Consider the following 16,693-nt stretch of genomic DNA (forward strand, 5'->3'; position numbering starts at 1 on the left):
TATACTGCACTCTGACTGTAATCTTTTTTTCTGTAGAGGATGGCAGCACTGTAGGGCAATCGAATGTGTGCCTGGGCGTGGGGCTAATGATAGAGAAGTCTGGGGTTGTGTTTTCCCAAAGGAAGGGCCAGGTAGTGTAGAGGGTGGTGAATGGATCTCTTGGTGTAACGGCTAAGATGTTGGGATGACAGTCCCTGGGCCCAAGTTAAAGTCCCAGTTTGTTACCCCCAAATTTGCTGCAATATCATGTTGTAGCAATCTTAAATAAAATGGCTACAATTCCATAAGGCAGTGTTTCCCAACTCCGGTCCTCGAGTACTCCCAACAGCACAACTGATTCAACTCATTTAGGGCTTGATGATTAGTTGACAAGTTGAACGAGGTGTGCTTGTCTGGGGCTACAACACATATGTGCTGTTGGGGGTAGTTGAGGAGTTGGGGAACTGCAGTAATGTGTTGGACTTAGTCCTGATCAGGCCACCCCTGGGTAAATATACTTTTAATCTGGGATCTGAGTTTGAGTCCTGATCGGTGGGATGGCACTCCAATGGGCCTAAGGTCAGAAAACATAACACAAGTTGCAAAACATAATGAAGCCTATGACCTGTGAGGTCACATGATTTTCTCTTATTGAAGTATGGTGGAGGTGTGTGGGACCTACGACTAGAATGTTTGCAGTGTTTTTGAGGCGACACAACAAGGAGGAAAGTGTAAGAAAATAACAATTTGAACAGTTTGCTACTACAGCGGATGAGCTGAAAAAGTGTGAAGATGTGGAAATGGACAGCGAGTAAGGAAAGGAACATCGGACCCAATAAAAACCCTATAATAACCCAATCACAAATCATTAATGGCTCGATCACAAGATAACACAGTTGAAGGTAATATATTTCTTAAGCGCTGTTGAATATGTCAATACTGCAAGAGGGAAGCACTGTTGGGAAGAAGATTGGTGTAATGTACAGAAATAAAAATAATGTACTACGAATTACCTGTGGTGGCAGGTGCGCTGAAGATGCCCAAGGTCGAGCCTCGTCCTGATGATGATAAAGATGATTCTGGCCCAGTGAGATTTATGGGGAGAATGGATGCTTGCAGTCTTGCTGATCCATTTCTGGTGTCAGGTTGGGTGACACCACATAATGTATAGTATCGGTGGAAACAGTTGTGTGTGCGGCAGGTAACCTAGCGGTTATGAGTGTTTGGGCGAGTAGCTGAGAGGTCACTTTGTCGAATCCCTGAGACGACTAGGTGAAAAATCTGTCTGTATCCTTGAGCAAGTCACTTAACCGTAATTGCTCCCGTAGGTCGCTCTGATAAGAGAATCTGCTAAATGACTCAAATGAAAATGTAGAATGTGTTAACTGTAGGGATACCCATGGTCAGAATTGTCTGGTGGGAGAAACGCAGGTTGAGTTTGCCAGGATCAGAGTAGTACAGGTGTCATATGCTGATGCAGTGAAAATGAGAGGAAGACGGATACAGGACATGAGGCCTAAAGAGAGTGATAGGAATAATGTGTGCTTCAGTAAGGTTGGTTTCTGAGCTTTTATAGCCATGGTTATCAGCTGTACCACAGAAATGGAACGTCAATCACAGAAAATAGATGTGGTGGCAGCTGCAGAGAAGTACTTGGGTGTATGAGATTTTACTGTAGATGGGATTTTACTGTAGACCTCACATGGTCTCTCCTATCATTGCTATGCAGACGACACACAATTAATCTTCTCCTTTCCCCCTTCTGATAACCAGGTGGCGAATCGCATCTCTGCATGTCTGGCAGACCTATCAGTGTGGATGACGGATCACCACCTCAAGCTGAACCTCGGCAAGACGGAGCTGCTCTTCCTCCCGGGGAAGGACTGCCCGTTCCATGATCTCGCCATCACGGTTGACAACTCCATTGTGTCCTCCTCCCAGAGCGCTAAGAACCTTGGCGTGATCCTGGACAACACCCTGTCGTTCTCAACTAACATCAAGGCGGTGGCCCATTCCTGTAGGTTCATGCTCTACAACATCCGCAGAGTACGACCCTGCCTCACACAGGAAGTGGCGCAGGTCCTAATCCAGGCACTTGTCATCTCCCGTCTGGATTACTGCAACTCGCTGTTGGCTGGGCTCCCTGCCTGTGCCATTAAACCCCTCACAACGCCGCAGCCCGTCTGGTGTTCAACCTTCCCAAGTTCTCTCACGTCACCCCGCTCCTCCGCTCTCTCCACTGGCTTCCAGTTGAAGCTCGCATCCGCTACAAGACCATGGTGCTTGCCTACGGAGCTGTGAGGGGAACGGCACCTCAGTACCTCCAGGCTCTGATCAGGCCCTACACCCAAACAAGGGCACTGCGTTCATCCACCTCTGGCCTGCTCGCCTCCCTACCACTGAGGAAGTACAGTTCCCGCTCAGCCCAGTCAAAACTGTTCGCTGCTCTGGCCCCCCAATGGTGGAACAAACTTCCTCACGACGCCAGGACAGCGGAGTCAATCACCACCTTCCGGAGACACCTGAAACCCCATCTCTTTAAGGAATACCTAGGATAGGATAAAGTAATCCTTCTCACCCCCCTTAAAAGATTTAGATGCACTATTGTAAAGTGGCTGTTCCACTGGATGTCATAAGGTGAATGCACCAATTTGTAAGTCGCTCTGGATAAGAGCGTCTGCTAAATGACTTAAATGTAAATGTAAATGTAATGGGTTACAGGGTGTTTTGAACGATTTTGTCCCGTCAAATAGGGCCAAGTAGTGGAATAGTGGTGAGTTTAAAAAAAAATGAGTGTAGGTTTAGTTGGTAGGGCAACTAACCAATCATACTCCAGTACAGTAGGAAGCGGTGTATGCGACACCTTTCAGTTGGTTGCGACCCGACAACAGACATTTGAAGAAGAAGAAGACGCCTGGGTCAAATAATTAAATTCGTTGAACGCATTCAGAATAACTTCCTTTTAGCAATTTTATTGTCTGATTAATTAATTCATTGATGTATCTATTAAAAACACAATAACAATATGACTTTCTAAAAATAGTATTCATGATCCGAATCCTGAGAATACGCCATGATCACGTGATCAAGTTTAGGAAACCGAATTCATCCCAGCTGCTGGCTTTCATGCATCTACTCATCGCTGCCTAGTTAGGCACCTTGCTAGCTTTTGTTACAAAAATGGATAGAAAAAATAATGACTAATTATTTTGCTGTTATCACAGCAATACTTGATAGAGGATGTAGCCTGTTCACACGTTTTGAGTATTTTTACTATTATTGTTACATTTTTGTCGGGTCCATTTCGTTAACTGGAAATTGGAAAAGACAAAGAGAAAGGGCTTTCCAATAGCTATAATGGTTTGGGCCTAAAAAGAAGACAAGAGGTAATAAACAACTAACATTAGTTCAAATGTTTACTGTTATATACTAGTTAGCTGTTATGGTAACAATTTATTTGCATTGCAATTTAGCTATTGTGTGTATATGAAAGGTGGCTAGGTTGCCAGTAATATCGAGCAAGTGGTAGTTACTATTAGCGAGCAACAGGATATCTCTAGTTTACGTTGTACGTCGTTAGCCAATGCTAGCAAGCTAATTACCAATCCATGGTCACGTCCCATTGAAAGTTTTCGTACCGTTGACAATGTTATTCAAATGTTAACATTTGTTGACAGAATCAAGTCTTTTTCCGACTTTAAGGGGAACATATTTAATTTACACTTGTGGTTACTGTAGTTAACTAGTTGATATGTAAGTTTGCGTGGAAGCTTGGGACAACTAGCAAGTTTGCTAACGGTATCGTCCATGAGTGTTTAGTCAACTGTCTGAAGCCGCGATAATCTCTGGGCATTTTTGTTTGGAAGTCGTTGAACATGTGATTTAATAAATTCACTTGTTTTATTACAGTAAACAAGTTAGACAGGAATGTGTCCGAAGTAAATTAGTATTTTTTGTTGTTGTAATGTTTACAACTAATAAAGTCAATACTTTGATTGTCATTGCAACAAAAAACAACAAAAATATATCAAGGCACTCATCAGCCTTTGCCTGTAAAAAAAAGAAAAGAAAAGGATTGAGAACCCTCTCTGCCTAAATGACCCACTCACTGGGTGTTGATACACAAACGAATACATTTTTCTTTGAAGGTATTTTTCTGATTTTTATATCAAACCAGACCAATGCATGATGACATTACATGCATCCCTGGCTTAGTGGTCATGTAGTACTATATATACTCTTACATTTTTTTTTGGGGGGGGGGGGTCCCTTTACATGAGCACTGCTGTAACAATAATCATGTGTTTAGTTATACTTTCTTCAATGTGAACCCCAGTGTCTTCACTTATGTCCCATTTAATTTAAAAAAAGCAAAACAGAGCTAAATATCTTAATTTTTCTCCAACGACAGTTGACTTTCTGGGTCTAGGAAGCCATTTTAAGTGTTACAGTGGGGGAAGGGCAGCCTCAAGTTTTAATAGTTGCTACATAATTACACATTTCACCGAGACATGCCCTCTGGTGGCAAGCATAATTCTTGGTACAGTAGACGGTAAGTTTTAATCGTTGTTCTTGTTTCAATGTAAAGTGGGGCAGTTCTGTTTATGAACAAAACGCAATAGATAGTATAGAATAGATGGTGTATAATACAGTATATACATATGAGATAAGTAATGCGAGACATGTAAACATTCTTAAAGTGGCATTAAAGTGACTAGTGTTCCATTTATTAAAGTGGCTACTGATTTCAAGTCTGTAGGTAGGCAGCTGCCTCTCTGTGCTTGTGATGGCTGTTTAAAAATCTGATGGCTAGAAGCTGTTTTTCAATCTCTGTGCCAGCTTTGATGCACTTGTACTGACCTCGCCTTCTCGATGGGTGAACAGGCTGTGGCTCGGGTGGTTATTGTATGTGATGATATTTTTTACCTTCCTGTGACATTAGTTGTTGTTGATGTCCTGGAGGGCAGGTAGTTTTCCCCCCGGTGATGCATTGTGCCCTGTGGATGTGGGTGGTGCAGTTGCCGTACCAGGCGGTGATATAGCCTGACAGGATGCTCTTGATTGTGCACCTGTAAAAGTTAATGAGGGTTTTCGGTGACAAACCAAATTTCTTCAGCCTCCTGAGGTTGAAGAGGTGCTATTGCGCCTTCTTCATCACACTGTCTGTGTGCGTGGACCATTTCAGTTTGTTGGTGATATTATGTACACCGTTTAAGTTTGCTCAGTGGTGTCAGCTAACCTAACTGTTTTGAGGCCAAGTGTGAGCTTCAAGTGTGCCTTTACAGCTGAGTTATGACAGACATTTTTAGGGTATTGTTTTATCTGGTGGTGAGTTAAGGATTTTTCAACCCTTGTAGAGTTTATTTTAACAAATGTCATACCCGCAGATGGTCTGTCAGTGAGTGAATGTAGCCTAAATGTGTTGTTTTTTTTTTTGCAAGAATGCACAGGGCAATCATCCATCCAAGATAGCAACAACTTAGACAACCCTAAGTTTAGGCTATAGTTATTTTTTTTACATCTGTAAGCTTAAATAGCGGGTTTCAGGTTGGAAATAATATTGTTATTTCTCTCTGCGTTGTTGGGAAGGGCCCGGCCCGTAAGTAAGTATGTCACTGTTACATGCTGAACACACAGGCTGTGTTGCTAAAGAATTGTACACATGTTATTCAATCAAGTCTTCCAAACTGCTTGTGCGCGTCAACAAGCGTCTTGGTTCTATTTTAGATGCTTGACGTGCTGCTAGTCAAATCAAATGTATTTATATAGCCCTTCGTACATCAGCTAATATCTCAAATTGCTGTACAGAAACCCAGCCTAAAACCCCAAACAACAAGCAATGCAGGTGTAGAAGCACGGTGGCTCGGAAAAACTCCCTAGAAAGGCCAAAAGCTAGGAAGAAACCTAGAGAGGAACCAGGCTATGAGGGGATGGCCAGTCCTCTTCTGGCTGTGCCGGGTGGCGATTATAACAGAACATGGCCAAGATGTTCAAATATTCATAAATGACCAGCATGGTCAAATAATAATAATCACAGTAGTAGTCCTTCCTCTCCCATCTCCTTATTGGTTTTTAGGAGCATATACCCACATGGGTGTTTGAAAGATGCACGAGGTCCACGCTTCAGTCCAGTTGGTTGCAGTAATGCACTTTAAAGTTGGTTGCCAACCACCATATACAATTCACAGATGACTGAATTAGGAGAGATTACTAGAAACTAACTAGGTTTCCCCTTTTCTGTGGATTAATGGTCAAAGTAGAGAACACATCACTTTGTGTGACTCAATGGGTCGATATTTGTCAAAGGTCCAGAAAAAAAGGACCTTGTACATTTCAGGTAAAATAACAACTCAATGGTTCTTAAAACAAATTAGATGGCAACAGCTAGCTAAATGTCCATTAATGTTTCATATGTTATGGTCTGTCCCCAAATTAATATAGTTGGTTCAGAGTTTGTTTTGGTATTTCAACCAGCGTGTCCTGATTGCGTCTGGTGCGTATAGACAAATTCCACATGCACACATGCAGAGCTGGCTTGGTCATCATGTTAGTCTACACCTGTCAGATTCGATGTGATTGCAGTCAAGGGTTGATGAAACTGCAGATTTGGCCTACCGGGTGGCAGCATAAAAGCAGCTTCAAACCCCCGTCTCTAAAGTATTCAGACTCGACTATTAGTCAGACTCTTTAAAAAAATATATATATATTCCTACCAAAACCAGCATCTCAGCCTAGATGCATTGCTGTGCATAGGGCTTCTTTATTGTTAGTCAGACTAGTTTATATTCGTATATACACTTGGTGTACAAATCATTAGGAACACCTGCTCTTTCCATTACAGCATTCACCTGGTTAGTCTATGATCCCTTATTGATGTCACTGAAGGGGAGAAGAGCGGTTAAAGGAGGCGTGTTAAGCCTTGAGACAATTGAGACATGGGTTGTGTGTTTATGCGATTCAGAGGGTGAATGGGCAAGACAAAATATTTAAGTGTCTTTTGAACGGGTTATTGTAGTTGGTGTTAAGATATACAAAGTTGTTGGGTTTTTCATGCTCAACAGTTTCTCATGTGCATCAGAAATGGTCCACCACCCAAAGGACATCCAGCTAACTTGACACAACTGTGGTGAAGCGTTGTAGTCAACATGTGCCAGCATCCCTGTGGAACGCTTTTGACACCTTGTGGAGTCCATGCCTAGAGTAGTTGAGGCTGTTCTGAGGGCAAAAGGGTGGGATGCAACTCAATATTAAGAAGTTGTTTCTAATTATGTACCTTTATTTAACTAGGCAAGTCAGTTAAGAACAATTTCTTATTTTCAATGACGGCCTTGGAACAATGTTTTCTACACTGTGCATTTTACGAACAATCTAGCCTTGTCAATTGGTTTTATGCTGCATACTGTAGGCTAGTCATAGGATAGTAGTTTGAGGCCCTTACATCACCAATGGCAAGCTCTTGGTTAAACTGATAAGCCATCAGCTGCTTCATAAGGGTTTTTCCGGTCACAGCAAAACATATGCTGCTCATTGCTTCATGAGCTCACCAGCCCATGATGCAGCATTTGTTCCTTTGGACTATGGATACAATAAAGTTGTATGACAGCATATCATGCAAGCTACATCATAAAGTCTAGGCCTACTACTTTATGTTCAAATGTGACATGTTGTCTCTGGCTAGATAATGCTTGTTTGAGCTGTCTGTTTAGTGAAATGACAAGAACAATCAGAGGTGGGTTTTGTTAAAGGGCAACTTTGCCACGTAACATTTGGGTTGTTATTATTAAGTATTTGATGTCCTACACAGTTTTAGTGTAATTGTGTGATTTCATGTCTATTGACTGATGAGCGATTAGCAAAACTGGAAATGGCTTATCTGTGATGTTTTCAAGTAGGATCCCTGAGGTGACTAATAAAATGAATTATGGCCAGTCGTTTTCAGCTAGCTATCTACACTTCTCAAAAAAATAAAGGGAACACTAAAATAACACATCCTAGATCTGAATGAATGAAATATTCTTCTTAAATACTTTTTTCTTTACATAGTTGAATGTGCTGACAACAAAATCACACAAATTATCAATGGAAATACTGTAAGCACAACCCCCACCTGTGGACGTTGGGCCCTCATGGAGTCTGTTTCTGGCCGTTTGAGCAGACACATGCACATTTGTGGCCTGCTGGAGGTCATTTTGCAGGGCTCTGGCAGTGCTCCTCCTGCTCCTTGCACAAAGGCGGAGGTGGCGGTCCTTCTGCTGGGTTGTTGTCCTCCTACGGCCTCCTCCACGTCTCCTGATGTACTGGCCTGTCTCCTGGTAGCGCCTCCATGCTCTGGACAACGCTGACAGACACAGCAAACCTTCTTGCCACAGCTCGCATTGATGTGTCATCCTGGATGAGCTGTACTACCTGAGCCACTTGTTGGTTGTAGACTCCATTTCATGCTACCACCAGAGTGAAAGCACCGCCAGCATTCAAAAGTGACCAAAACATCAGCCAGGAAGCATAGGAACTGAGAAGTGGTCTGTGGTCACCACCTGCAGAACCACTCCTTTATTGGGGGTGTCTTGCTAATTGCCTATAATATGCACCTGTTGTCTATTTCATTTGCACAACAGCATGTGAAATTTATTGTCAATCAGTGTTGCTTCCTAAGTGGACAGAAGTGTGATTGACTTGGAGTTACATTGTGTTGTTTTAAGTGTTCCCTTTATTTTTTTGAGCAGTGTATATAACTTGACTATTTTTCTGATCATATTGGAACTCCCTGCTGTATGTTTCTCTGGTTGTCTTTGTCTAATAACATTTGCTAATATTTTAAATAGATATTCAAAAACCTACAGTCAGCTTGCATCTGTAAAAGTTTGAGGGTCTTCTAAAACAAATTGCCATGAACTCTCAGCTACATTTAAGACGGCGTTACTTACATAATCGACTTAAAACTAAGATAGCTTTTATCAATATGTTAGTAAGAAAGAGCTTGGCGTTATTTGAAGGGTTAAGAATGATCTTACTTCCCCTTTACCATTTCGAAATGGGCCAATCTTAATTTTTTTTAAATCCATTGAATGTATAAGCATATTTTTATTTACCATTATATTTAACCAGGAAGGGCTCATTGAGATTTGAAATCTCTTTTTCAAGAGGGTCCTGGACAAGATAGGCAGCACTAAGTCATTACACAATTACAGATGAACAACATGAAAAACTACAGGTCATCGAGTAAAAAACCATTAAAAAAAATCATAAAACAGCAAATTAAGAACATTGACAGGTCAGGGAATCAGCCTCAATCCTTCATCAATGATTTAAAAAACAATCGGGACAAGTTCTTCCAGTTTAAAAGTATTTGTTAAGGCGTTCCAAGCCAATGGTGCAGAGTACATAAAAACCCTTTTACCAAGTTCTGTTCAGACATTTGGTACAGTTAGCAGGATAAAGTCTTGCGAACAATTGACTCTCCCAAACTGCTTCTGACTGTTCACCTTAATTTGTATATTTAAAGCATCGGAAATAGTATTTCCCAAGCTGTGTTAATGGATTTGCTCAAGTCATTAATGTCCACTTAGGCCTAGTGTTTCCATTCGGAGAGTGGCACACATCCTGCTGCGCGCAGTTGAGTGGTTTCCTCAGATTTCAGCCGTTGTCGTCTCTAACGGTTTTCCAGGAATTTCATTTTCAGGCTGCCTTGGCTTGACAATGAGCAATGGAGTGGGCGAAAACAAACAGAACTGGGATCAGGCTAAAGTTGACTAGGTGTCGGCTATAGACCCTTTTCACGTACACGAGACACAGATGCAAGTGATTCTTGGCGGCAGTAAGAAGGCTGCAGGTAGCCTAGCGTTTAAGAGCGTTGGGCAAGTAACTCTAACGTTGCTGGTTTGAATCCCCGAACTGACGAGGTGAAAAATCCGATGTGCCCTTGAGCAAGGCACTCAACCCTAATTGCTCCTCTTAAGTCGCTCTGGATAGGAGAGTCTGCTAAATGACTAAAATGTCAAATATAAAGCCGTCGCCATTTGCAGCCATTCAACAGCCTATATTTAAATTTTTGATACTTCTAAACAAAATAAAGTTTTTGGGTTCTCATGCTCTTACAATTATGTTTTGATTCTTGCTTGAACGTCGCTAAGATTATATTTGGTTGTGATCTTTGCAAAATAACTGTTTTGGATGCAGCAGCAGTTAGCTAGTATGCTAACGCTCACTGATATAGGCTGTAGCGAAAGCTAGCCAAAGAGCCATTTTGCTGGTTGTAGTGTTTTTTTAAAGTATATAATGTGGTTGATTTGCAATGTTGACACAAACATATTAAGCAGGACATTCATAAGAGCCTTAAAATCCAATTATAATCCAACATTAGTTTGAAATGCACTCATACATAGAAGCTTTTTATATATAAGAACTCCACCAACATGCATCGCCCTTGTGCTGCAATGTTTCTAAGCACAGAAAGTGGTCTATTGGTCAAACTCTCATTGCATTCAATTAGCCTACTGGTCATAGACAATTATTTTTAAACATCTGATTTGATAGGGCTATTTATTGGTTAGGGCCTTTGAATTAGGCTAGGTTCTGGTTTCTTCCACTTCCACTCAAGTAGGTCTCGTTATTACAACCTCTACGCAGACGACACCATTCTGTATACTTCTGGCCCTTCTTTGGACACTGTGTTAACTAACATCCAGACGAGCTTCAATGCCATACGACTCTCCTTCCGTGGCCTCCAACTGCTCTTAAACGCAAATAAAACTAAATGCATGCTATTCAACCGATCATTGCCCGCACCTACCTGCCCATCCAGCATCACTACTCTGGACGGCTCTGACTTAGAATACGTGGATAACTACAAATACCTAGGTGTCTGGTTAGACTGTAAACTCTCCTTCCAGACCCACATCAAACATCTCCAATCTAAAGTTAAATCTAGAATCGGCTTCCTATTTCCCAACAAAGCTTCCTTCACTCGTGCTGCCAAACACCCTCGTAAAACTGACCATCCTACCGATCCTTGACTTCATCATCTATAAAATAGCCTCCAACACTCTGCTCAACAAACTGGATGTAGACTATCACAATGCCATCTGTTTTGTCACCAAAGCCCCATATACTGCGACCTGTACGCCCTCGTTGGCTGGCCCTCGCTTCATATTCATCGCCAAACCCACTGGCTACAGGTTATCTACAAGTCTCTGCTAGGTAAAGCCCCGCCCTATCTCAGCTCACTGGTCACCATAGCAGCACCCACTCGTAGCACACACTCCCACTGGTCACCCCCAAAGCCAATTCCTACTTTGGTCGCCTTTCCTTCCAGTTCTCTACTGCCACTGACTGGAACGAACTACAAAAATCACTGAAGCTGGAGACTCCCATCTCCCTCACTAGCTTTAAGAACCAGCTGTCAGAGCAGCTCACAGATCACTGCACCTGTTCATAGCCCATCTGTATACAGCCCATCTATCTACCTCATTCCCATACTGTATTTATTTATTTAGCTCCTTTTGCACCCCAGTATCTCTACTTGCACATCCATCTTTTGCACATCTACTATTTCAGTGTTTAATTGCCATATTGTAATTACTTCGCCACCATGGCCTATTTATTGCCTTAACCTGTTGTGACTAGGGGGCAGTATTTTTATTTTTGGGAAAAAAACGTTCCTGTTTTAAACAGGATATTTTGTCAGGACAAGATGCTAGAATATGCATATAATTGACAGCTTAGGATAGAAAACACTCTAAAGTTTCCAAAACTGTAAAAATATTGTCTGTGAGTATAACAGAACTGATGTTGCAGGTGAACGCCTGAGAAAAATCCAATCCGGAAGTGCCTCCTGTTTTGAAAGCGCTGCGCTCCAATGCGTCCCTATTGAGCAGTGAATGGGATATCAACCAGATTACTCTTTCTCCGTATTCCCGAAGGTGTCTACAGCATTGTGACGTAGTTTTACGCATTTATGTTGAAGAATACCCGTAAGCGGCTACATTGCTCAAGTGGTCACCTGATGCTCCCAGAGAGATTCTCGCGTAAAATACAGAGGTAGCCATTACTCCAATCGGTCCTACTGAAAAACAAATTGTCCCGATGGATATATTATCGAATAGATATTTGAAAAACACCTTGAGGATTGATTATAAACAACATTTGCCATGTTTCTGCTGGTATTATGGAGCTAATTTGGAATATTTTTCGCTGTTTTCGTGATTGCAATTTCTGGGTGATTTCTCAGCCAAATGTGAAGAACAAACGGAGCTATTTTGCCTACAAAAATAATATTTTTGGAAAAAAGGAACATTTGCTATCTAACTGGGAGTCTCGTGAGTGAAAACATCCGAAGCTCATCAAAGGTAAACAATTTAATTTGATTGCTTTTCTGATTTCCGTGACCAAGTTACCTGCTGCTAGCTGGACAAAATGCTATGCTAGGCTATCGATAAACTTACACAAATGCTTGTCTAGCTTTGGCTGTAAAGCATATTTTGAAAATCTGAGATGACAGGGTGATTAACGAAAGGCTAAGCTGTGTCTCAATATATTTCATTTTTGTGATTTTCATGAATAGGAATATTTTCTAGGGATATTTATTTGTCCGCTCTTATGCGTTACAATGCATACACCTACATTAGTGCATCTAAATCTTTTTTTGGGGGAGAAGGGGGGTGAGAAGGATTACACTTACCCTGCCTAGGTATGAAGAGGATGGGGAGTCACTCCGGAGGTTTTAACTCTTATTTGACCTTATTTGCACTCACTGTATATAGACTTTGTTTTTTCTTTTTTTCCTACTGTATTATTGACTATGTTTTGTTCATTCCACGTGTAACTCTGTGTTGTTGTATGTGTCGAACTGCTATGCTTTATCTTGGCCAGGTCGCAGTTGCAAATTAAGAACTTGTTCTTAATTAGCTTACCTGGTTAAATAAAGGTGAACCTTTTTTTTTTTACACTTCTGGATTTTAGGCCTATGTCGTCATATTGTATTGTCTTGGAAAAAAGTGTGTTTTGAGCAGGGCTGACCCATCTACTAGTAGATAATGGGCCCTACTTTAAACACATTGCTGCTAGTTTACCCAGTGCTCCAGGGCATAGTGGGGGAGGGAGTTTGTTGATGGGAAAACAGACTTTGGTTGGCTTTGGCATCCTCAGTCATGACATCACAAAGAGGTGAGGCTCAATGGCATAACATATCCTTTTATGGAACTAAATGGACTGTTCCATTTTCCAGGAAGAGGTTGCTATTCTCTTAACTGTTGACACTTTCCATATTTCTCCTCCTAAAGTGTAGGCTAAGACATTCACTAATGTGATTGTTCCACTATTTTAGACCCAGGTGTTTTGCTCCCGTCTATTCATCTTCCTTTGATTGTCTTTTTACTCTATTGATTTTGTTTAGATTAGATGAATTAGTTTAGAAGGGCTGTGTTTTTTCTTCTGGTCTACTGCTGGGCTTGTGATGTATAGGCACACTTGATGATCCTGTCCTAGCACAGTGATAGGCATGTCATTCCATCTTGTAAGAATTATTCTCTGTTCAAATTATTTCCTTAATTAACATTAACATTTACAAAGACCCGTAACCTCTTGTCAGTACTATTTTGCGTTACTGCATGACAACTCATTTATCCCAATTTTAATTTTATTTATATATATATATATATATATATATATACTCAAACGCCTACAAGAGTGTATATATATATACTCAAACGCCTACAAGAGTGTATATATATATACTCAAACGCCTACAAGAGTGTATATATATATATATATATATATATATACACACACACACACTCAAACGCCTACAAGAGTGTATGACACATTGTGCACTCATGCAGACAACCCCCCCTCCCCATCTCTCTCACACACAGAGCCTCCTTTCAACTTCACCTATTGTCCCCTGCCTTTGGCACACCCGCTGTTCGGCAGGGTGGTATCTCCCGTGAACTAGTAGTAACCTCCCTCTCCCTGAGTCAGATTTATCTCTACTCCAAGGAATTACTGTAATGTCCTCTGTAGATCAGGAAACCCAGTTTTGAGAACGTCTCCTCGTTAAAGGAATACTACCAGAGAGCAGACTGGCAGAGCATGACAACACTTCTGAATCCCCTGGAGTTTCACTGAATCCCCTTTCTAATGTTTCAGTGGTTTGCGCCCTGTTGCCTCTGTCAGGGTAAGCAACACAACTAGTTGGTTTCTCTTGTTGGTTTTCCGTCTACATTTCCTGTGAAGAGTTTGTCTAGCTGTTGTGCTAGTCAGACTGTCACCAAACTTCATTATCAAATTGTGATAGTTGGCGATATGAAGGGTGAAATTGTCAGTTTCTCAAAGAAGCATGGCCCGAAACTCATGGTCTTCAGACACCTGTTAGTGTATCGGTTTGTCATATAGAAGTGAGTTCAGGAAGCCTTATTACCAGTACAGTAGGTCTTCTTTGGTAGCACAGCTTTTTCAATTTTTTTTAATCAGTACTAAAATATGAGTAAAAATAACCTTTTCAAGGTAACATTTTACACACAGGCATAGTCTTTCATGTTTGGTAGCAGTGTCTTCAGTATTAGTAATATATACTGAACAAAAATATAAGCGCAACATGCAACAATTTCAAAGATTTTGCTGTGTTACAGTTCATATAAGGAAATCGGTCAATTGAAATTAATTCATTAGGCCCTAATCTTCACATGACTAGGAACACCGATACCTTAAAAAAAAGGTATGTATAAAACCAGTCAGTATCTGGCGTAACCACAATTTGCCTTATGTAGGGAGACTCATCTCTGTCGCATAGAGTTGATCAGGCTTTTGATTGTGGCCTGTGGAATGTTGTCCAACTCCTCCTCAATGGCTGTGCGAAGTTGCTGGATATTGGCAGGAACTGGAACACGCTGTTGTAAATGTTGAGCTTGAACACCCCAAACATGCTCAATGGGTGTAATGTCTGAGTATGCAGGCCATGGAAGAACTGGGACATTTTCAGCTTCCAGGAATTGTGTACAGAACCAGAATTGTGACATGGTCCCGTGTGTTATCATGGTGACACATGAGGTGATGGCGGCAGATGAAGGGCACGACAATGGACCTCAGGATCTTGCTACGGTATCTCTGTGCATTCATATTGCCATCGATAAAATAAAATAGTGTTCGTTGTCTCTAGCTTTTGCCTGCCCATACCATAACCCCACCGCCACCATGGGGCACTCTGTTCATAACGTTGACATCAGAAAACTGCTCACCCACACGATGCCATACATGTGGTCTGCGGTTGTTAGGCCAGTTGGATGTACTGCCAAATAATGTAAAACCACGTTGGTGGCGGCTTATGGCAGAGAAATTAACATTAAATTCTCTGGCAACAGCTCCGGTGGACATTCCTGCAGTCAGCATCCCAATTGCACACTCCTCAACTTGAGACATCTGTGGTGTTGTGTGACAAAACGGCACATTTTAAAGCAGCCGTTTATTGTCCCCAGCACAAGGTGCACCTGTGTAATGATCATGCTGTTTAATCATCTTCTTGATATGCTACACCTGTCAGGTGGATGGAATATCTTGGCAAAGGAGAAATGCTCACTAACAGGGATAGTAACACGTGTGCCTGTAATTTGAGAGAAAAAGCTTTTTGTGCTTATGGAACATTTCTGGGATGCTTTATTTCAGCCCATGAGACATGGGACCAACACTTTACATGTTGTGTTTTGTATTTTTGTTCAGTATAGATCAGATTAAGCTGGTCCACGTATTGCTACAGTGTGTTGTTTAATGTAGGCGGCTGAGGGGAGGACGGCTCATAATAATGGCTGGAATGGAGTCAACGGACTGGTATCAACCACATGGAAACCATGTTTTTCATGTGTTTTATACCATTCCATTGACTCCATTCCAGCCATTACTATGAGCTGTCCTCCCCTCAGCAGCCTCTACTGGCCCCGTTTCAATTTAAAGGAAAAATCCACTCAAACTATATTTCTGTTTTTGTTTCACTGTTGATACGGTCTCAAAGTGTTTGGCATGTCAGCAGTGAAGTTTTCAAGATATTAGACTTTCAAGAAGCGAAGTGTCACTTGCCACATCATGATGAGGTGGCGAGTAACACTGCTTTTTCAAAGTCCAATATCTTGAAACTTGACAACTGACATGCTAAACATAAGTCAAAGTTAAGTGTAAGGCCTCATTCCAGTGTCATGTATTTTATTGGCTTGTTGATTACCGGTATGTAATGTATTTTTTTATTTAATCTTTAACTAGGCAAGTCAGTTAAGAAACAATGACGGCCTACCAAAAGGCGTCCTGCGGGGATGGGGGCTGGGATTAAACACGCATCACGACGAGAGACACCACAACACTACGTAGAGACCTAAGACAACAGCATGGCAGCAGCACAAAACATGGTACAAACATTATTGGGAACAGAAAAAAGCAAGAAGCGAGAGACAACAATACATTACGTGAAGCAGCCACGACTGTCATTAAGAGTGTCCATGATTTTAGTCTTTGAATGAAGAGATTGAGATAAAACTGTCTAGTTTGAGTGTTTGTTGCAGCTCATTCTAGTCGCTAGCTGCAGTGAACTGAAGAGGAGCGACCCAGGGATGTGTGTGCTTTGTGGACCTTTAACAGAATGTGACTGGCAGAATGGGTGTTGTATGTGGAGGATGAGGGCTGCAGTAGATATCTCAGATCTGAAGGAGTGAGGCCTAAGAGGGTTTTTATAAACAAC

General features: G+C 41.6%; 1 protein-coding gene across 4 annotated transcripts in view; it reads left to right on the forward strand.

Annotated features, from left to right (window-relative positions):
• Positions 1-3,068: 3,068 nt before the first annotated feature.
• Positions 3,069-16,693, forward strand: part of LOC118373499 (AF4/FMR2 family member 4-like) — a 29,990-nt gene continuing 16,365 nt past the window's right edge. The window contains exons 1-2 of one of the 4 annotated variants that reach the window (XM_052529468.1): positions 3,069-3,365; positions 16,222-16,364. The gene's annotated coding sequence lies outside the window, so the exon portion shown is untranslated. Of the gene's footprint in view, positions 3,366-13,970; positions 14,150-16,221; positions 16,365-16,693 lie in introns of those variants that run through there. The other 3 variants (XM_052529467.1, XM_035759633.2, XM_035759635.2) reach the window with 3 other exon arrangements.

Source organism: Oncorhynchus keta, chromosome 11 (genome assembly GCF_023373465.1).
Source record: "Oncorhynchus keta strain PuntledgeMale-10-30-2019 chromosome 11, Oket_V2, whole genome shotgun sequence".
NCBI classification, from domain to species: domain Eukaryota; kingdom Metazoa; phylum Chordata; class Actinopteri; order Salmoniformes; family Salmonidae; genus Oncorhynchus; species Oncorhynchus keta.